This window comes from Cornus florida, unplaced genomic scaffold (genome assembly GCF_030987335.1).
Source record: "Cornus florida cultivar Cherokee Brave unplaced genomic scaffold, ASM3098733v1 CherokeeBrave_3.0.0_Hap2_Chr10, whole genome shotgun sequence".
Classification (NCBI taxonomy): domain Eukaryota; kingdom Viridiplantae; phylum Streptophyta; class Magnoliopsida; order Cornales; family Cornaceae; genus Cornus; species Cornus florida.
In genome coordinates, this window is record NW_026775580.1 from 27066333 (window position 1) to 27073330 (window position 6998).

The following is a 6998-nucleotide window of genomic DNA, read 5'->3' on the forward strand; positions in this document are numbered from 1 at the left end:
GTTGTTGTGGATGAAGTGATAGATGGTAGGTACTGTGTTACCAAATGGTCTATGTTTTGGAAGTTGAAAATTATGGACTGGAGCTGAATTTCATATTGCGTCTGGGGTATGGGGAGATAGTACTATTTGTTTGAGGATCGAAAGAGATGGACTGTCGATTGGAACGATTAGGACGAGGACGATCCTGTAAGATTTAACTGGTAGCCCCATTTGACTTTTGTCGGGGACAATGGTGTTCTGAGGAACAGTACGGAGGAGAGATAATGATGGTGAACCTAGTACGTGAAGTTTTCTTGTGTGAACATGTAGATTACCTTAGGAATAGTGGTTTAAGTAGTCAATTAAACGTTAGTGATTGATTGCATCGTTGATGATTTTAAGGAGACAATTGGGTGTTGAGCATTCTGGGTTTTATGTTCATTTTTGTTTGAGGATTTGTCGGCATGACATTGCCGTATGGGTGTTCTTTTCTAGTGGTAAATAGTGGCTGTTGTGGGGAGTATTGAGTGTAATGCTTACTCTCTTGTTGTGATGGTGTCATCCTAGGGATGCTTGGGGAGAGATTGCTTGGCAGTAGTCTATTGAGTTGGTGGGACGTGAGTCCCAGTTGTCATTCGAGGATGATGGTGTAGAGTCATTGTGACATGATGTCTTTGTATGGATGGGTAGAATGGTTTAGGGTATGATTAGAGGGTGGATTGGAGAGTATGCATTGTTTACCATATGTTATCAGGTAGGTTATGGGGGTTGTGCATCAGTCGAGCTGATTGTGGACAGCTTGGTCTTTAGAACCAGTGAGAGCGGTGTTGTTATATAGGCATCTTTTTCTTTTAAAGAGTTAGTGGGTTGTTGTGACTGAGGTCACGGGTCTTATGTGCACGGTGATCAAGGCAGTATCACCTGGGAAGGTAGAAATGGAATAGGTAGTATGGATTTGACTTGATTTGGCTAGCATAGGTATCGCGGTATATCGTATGCGAGGTTTCTGAGTTGATAGTTGGTGGCAAGGTTGCCTGGAATTGAGGTCGTAGTACCGTATATGTTTCCAGTTAGTTCTCCTCCTTGTATGTAAGGAGTTCATTTCATCTCAGGTGAGATTGGGTGTCCATGGTTGGAAGATTGGTGTGTAGCGTGTGACAAGGTGTCGGGTGCATTCAGGTGCGCGTCGTCAGTCTTTTGTGAGAGTGGTGTTCGTTACCCTTTCCATTTGTTCTAGTCCTGGCAAGGATATCGTTTGTCATGAGCCTTGTTTTCCATTTAGGAGTTGTGCGCGTCAGTGGGTGGACAGACCCGTGTGTGGTTTGTTATGTTGTTAGAATTCATCCGCAGAGGTTTGGTTGATTTGGTCGACTTACTCCCGTAGAGGGAGATAAAGTCATTGGTTTTTAGTAGTGTCTCTTTTGAGGGTGGTTTTGATGGCACGAGTTGCCGAATAAGGATTGTAACGGTAATGGCTAGGGGTGTGTCGTGAATTGTAAGCTTGAGAATGGTTAGGTGATGTGATGTGATGTGAGTCATGTACTCGGGTGTTTTTATAAATGACGTTTGATTCTAGTAGTGTCTTGAGAATAAATGTTGATATTATTTGAGTGTTAAGCAGCTAGAAAGTGATTATATGATTCCGTTGAAGAATAATAGGAATGATTGACTTTGGTTTAGAGGTTTCAGGCTTGAGACGATCGTATTATGTGTTTTGAAGAAGTAAGAATTGAACCGAATGATGTTATGGAGTTGTCTACCTGGTATGGACATAACAGCACAAAACCAGCTGGTACGCTCTACACTATACTCGACTCAAGACGAATATCGATCCACTCTACATTGCCATGAAAGACTCCAAAGCCTGAAAAAGAACATTCATCAGACCATCAAACATGACAACGTCCAAACCAAACTCATCCTTCAATGGACACGCAAAACTTCAGACAAGGAACCCCGTCTGATGAGCGCTAAAAAGTGAGTATTTAAACCCCTTAAGCTTAGGCATTCTAGTACCTTAATCTATCTTACTTTACCGTTTTAAATTGCTTTTGTATTATTTCCATTTTCAGGTACTTATCCCAAAAATAAGCTAACTTAGCCAAATAAGAGCTTAATTGAAGCAATTCTGGGATTAAACAAAGAAATGAGCAAAGTGGAGAAAGAACAAAGCAAATGAAGCTAAATGTGGGAAGTAGTAAAGTTCGATCGATCTAAGTTTAAGGTTTGATAGATCCAACAATGATCGATCTCAGCAATTCAAGATAGATCCAAGCCTTGACCCAAAAGTATAAAGTTCCAAAAGTTCGATCGATCCAACACCATCCTTCGATCGATCGAACATTTTAATCCTTATTCAAATGATTGATCCTATCCACAGTTGTACCACCCACTAACCACTTTTGTCCTTTTCGCACAAATATCTCCCAAAATATCTCAGATTTGTCTTTTTCCAAAAAGCTCAGCCAGTTGGATCAATCCAGCCTAAGTTCGATAGATCGCAGCCAGTTCGATCGATCCAAGTCCAAGGTTTGATCGATCGAACTTCCTCCAGTGCGAAAAAGTTAAAATTCCACCTCATTGAAAGTTGTCCTTTATCCAATCATTAGGGAATATTGTGTGCACGACCCCAGCTTATTTTGGGTGTCATTTTGACCTACCTATATAAGGATAAGGATTGCTTTTTACAAAGGGAGCCAACATTATTTTCATATCATCTCTTAAAGAGGAAGTTTAAAGGAGGAGGAGGCTAAAGACACCATAGGAGTTCTTCATCAACAAGGAGCAGATTTCAACCATGGAATTAGCCCTTGAGGGTTAGAGCATCAACACCATGAGTGGCTAGACATCTTCTTGGGGCTAGAGTTAGCCCCAAGCATGCTTTTTATATCTTAACCTTGTGTATTATTGAGGGATTAGTGTTGTAATTGATGTTTTGACACTTTGATATATTTAGATCTTGTTTATTCAATGATTTATGTGGTTTAATACTTCCAATTGATCATTTCATTCTATCCATATGTCTATGTATGCTAGAATAGATGATCATGTGCTTGTCTCTAGATTTTGTGTTATTGATGCATGTCTATGTGTATTGATGCTATAGATTTGGAGATTGTCAAAACATAGTGCTTAAATGAATGCTTTTGTGATTCTCTTGATGGTTCATACTTATCTCTTGATGGATTGTGCCTCTCCCCTAGTTTATTTTCATGCTAGTAGTGTAGATGTAGTGTAGTTGTAGTGTAGTGTTAAATGGGAGGACAATCTATGCTTGTTATTTGATGATCCAAGCTTTTGAATGCAAGTAGCATATATCTCTAACCTTGTGTCATATTTGGATTGTGAGCTTAATGAAAGGTTTAATGACTTGTTTTGATCTATTGTGCCTTTCACATGTTGTTTAGACAATATATGCTTCATTGCTTAGATATATTGTGCCTTTCACATGATGTTTAGATAATACACGCTTAACTAGTCATCCTTGCTTGTTGAATCAACCAAACATACACACACCAATATTATAACACACCATTTGCCCTCATTAATCACTTGTCAATGATATAGAAATGCATTGCTTGGTGGTGATCTCTAAACCCCAAGATCTCTCTCTCTTACTTACTCTTAATTACATTCTTTGCTATTACTTAGTTTAATTTAGTTACTCTTTAATCAACCAACAAACCAATTGTTTGATCACTCAACCTACTAGCTCTAATTGTGATTCCACGACATTGCTCGATCCTCATAATCCCTTGGGACGATCCCTTCTCACTTATACTACATAGTATAAGTGTTAAGCGCTTTATAAATTTAAGTATGATGCCCATTTGACACTAATTTCCAAACTCAAAGTGTTATGCATTATTTTGTGCACACGTTCGGGTTAGCATCATAGATTTTGGCGCCATTGCCGGGGATTGTTGATTAGATTAGGCAACATCAGATTTGTGGAATTGATTAGGATTAGTACTCTTTTGATCGTGTCTTTACTTTATTTTTTTATTTTTTATTTTTCTTGTTGGTTACTTATTGTGTTGATTACTTGACTAGGTGCATTGTTGGAGAGGAAGTAAGCAAAGGAGCCATCAAGCATTCAATTCAAGCAAGCAAAGAAAGTAAAAAGCTAAAAATTCTAAAAATTTGCTAAGCTAAGCTTTAAATTTGGAGTTGAAGTTCTAAAGGACCTTTGTGAGACTTTCTTTACTCAATCCCTTAGTTAAATCATCGGCCCGCGTGGAGGCTTATTTTTAATTGTCTTGCATCATTGTTGTTAAAGCATGGGAGTATGAATTAAGTGTTTATGGAAGAAGTCTAATTGCATTGTTGTGAAGGCATAGTGTTTGTCATTCTTTGTGTTTCTTTGTGTTTAGCATTGTCATGCATGGGCATAATTCATTGAGACCAACTCTTGTCCCTTTTGATTTGCATCTTGAATCTATTGTTAGAAATCCTAGGGGAAGAGGAAGTTCAAATAGAGCCAATCTATCAATGGATGACCATAATGATAATCATGTTGAGGACCTTGGTTACATAGACCAACAAGGTATCCTTCATCCCAATGTGCACAATGAGAACATACAAGTACCATTAGGCATGCCTAGGCCATTCATTCACCAACCACCACAACAACAAGGCCAAGTTCCATATGGAATGCCAAGGCCAATGTATGCTCCACAACCTCCCATCAACAATCAAGGAATTCAAAACCAAGGTGTTCATGTTGCACCTCAAGTAGCTAATCCACCTCTTGCTTTAAGAGACTATTATGTACCTAATGAGTATAATGCACCTACATGCATCCAACTGCCTCCATTTAGAGCACATCATTATGAAATTAAGCCACAAACCATTCAAATGCTTCCTAACTATCATGGACTTCCAAGTGAAGAACCTTACAAGTATTTGGATGAGTTTCTTGAAGTATGTTCCACCGTAAAATATACGGACATGCCGGAAGAGGTTTTAAGACTCAAACTTTTTCCATTCACCTTAAAAGACAAGGCAAAGTATTGGTTTAACAATCTTAGGCCTTTTTCAATCACTTCTTGGGCAAAAATGAAACAAAAGTTCTTGAAGAAGTAAAATCCGGTTTCTAAGACCAATGCCATGAGAACCTCAATTCGAGAATTTTCACATGGGGATGGAGAAACGTTTCATGAGGCATGGGAGCGCTTCAATGAATTGCTTAGGAAGTGTCCACATCATGACATGCCCAAATGGCAATTAGTTCAATACTTCTTTGAGAGCTTATCGGACAACTATAAGGGTATGGTTGATGTTTCCATGGGTGGCTCATACATTGATAGGCATGAGGATGACGTGTGGCGTCTCTATGAGAGCATGAGTGAAAATTCTTTGCATAGAACACTATCATCCAAGAATGGTAGAAATTCACAAGGTAGGAAGAGTGTTGGCTTACATCAAGTCGACCATTCAAATGAAATAGCCACCGAAATGAAGTCTTTATCTCGAAGGTTTGATCAATTTTTGATTAACCAAAACTCAGCGAACCAAGTATCTTCCTTCCTTAACCATTCTCATCGTGCATCAAATGAAACATGTATGACTTGTTCTAGTTTTCTTCATTCTACTTCTCATTGTCCTCACGGACAAGTGCAAAGTGAACCTAATGAACAAGTCAATGCGGCTTTTGTGAACCAAAGGAACAATCCTTATGGTACTCATTATAATCCAAGTTGGAGGAATCATCCGAATTTCTCTTGGAAAAACCGAGAGGGCTCAAACTCTTCCCAAGACAGTTTTCAAGGTAAGTACATTCCACCTCCACTTCAAAACCAAGCATCCCAAGGTTATAGACCTTATCAATCACAAGGGAATCAATTTGCTAATTCTCATTTTCCCAACCAATCTTATTCCCAAGGTAATACTAGAAGTCCCGCCTTTGAAGAGAAAGTTTTGAATGCTTTGGGCACTTTAGAGGCTAACACTCAATTGCTTCATTCTCACTCTCAATCTATTGTGAAACTAGAAACCCAAGTAGGGCAAATAACAAGCACTCTCAATGCAAGAGAGAAGGGAAAGATGCCTATAAATGCCCCACCTAAGCAACAATGTGTTGTGGAAACCCATTCCTCATCGGAAGGCCACACCATTGAACATGTTAATGCGATGACTACCTTATGGAGTGGTAGGATTGTGGATAATCAAGTTGGAATGTCCAATGAAGAGAGTGAACCGGTGCAACCTCAAGTTGTCACCCGTCCCGTTTCACATCCCATTCCTCCTTCATTGCATATACATGACCTTGTAAATGAGAAAGTCTTGAAAGATATGTTTGAAAAAGAAGTTTTGAAAACTTCTTGTGTTGAAGAAAGTTCAAAAGAAAATTTTGAAAAAGTGTTTGAACCAAAGGTTCCATTTCCGGATGCCTTACAAGGATCCATTTCAAAAGACAAGGAAAAGGCAAAAACCAATGAAATCATGGAAATGTTTAGGCAAGTGAAAGTTAATCTTCCACTATTAGATGCAATCAAGCAAATTCCGGCTTATGCCAAATTCTTGAAAGACTTGTGCACCCAAAAGCAGAAGAACAAGAGCCAAGCACCAAGAAAAGTGGTTTTGACCGAGCAAGTAAGCTCAATTTTGCAACATAACACTCTTCCAAAGTTTAAGGACCCTAGTTCACCTACTACATATTGCATTATTGGTGATCATATCATTAATCGGGCACTTCTTGACTTAGGAGCAAGTGTTAACCTTCTTCCATATTCGGTTTATGTCAAATTGGGCTTAGGTGAATTGAAACCGACGTCGGTAGTTTGCAACTTACCGACCGATCCATTAAGAAGCCTAGGGGTATAATTGAGGATGTTTTGATAAAGATTGACAAATTCTTCTTCCTGGTTGATTTCGTTATCATAGACACGGAATCAGTTCCCAATCCTAAGAGCCAAATTCCCGTTATCCTTGGCCGTCCTTTCTTGGCAACCGCTAATGCCAACATCAATTGTAGGACGGGGATAATGAAGATCTCATTTGGCCACATGAAGGTGAAG

General features: G+C 39.1%; 1 pseudogene; it reads right to left on the minus strand.

Annotated features, from left to right (window-relative positions):
• Window positions 1–5093: 5093 nt before the first annotated feature.
• LOC132280309 (small nucleolar RNA R71) lies at window positions 5094–5192 on the minus strand (annotated as a pseudogene).
• Between the last annotated feature and the right edge of the window lie 1806 nt (window positions 5193–6998).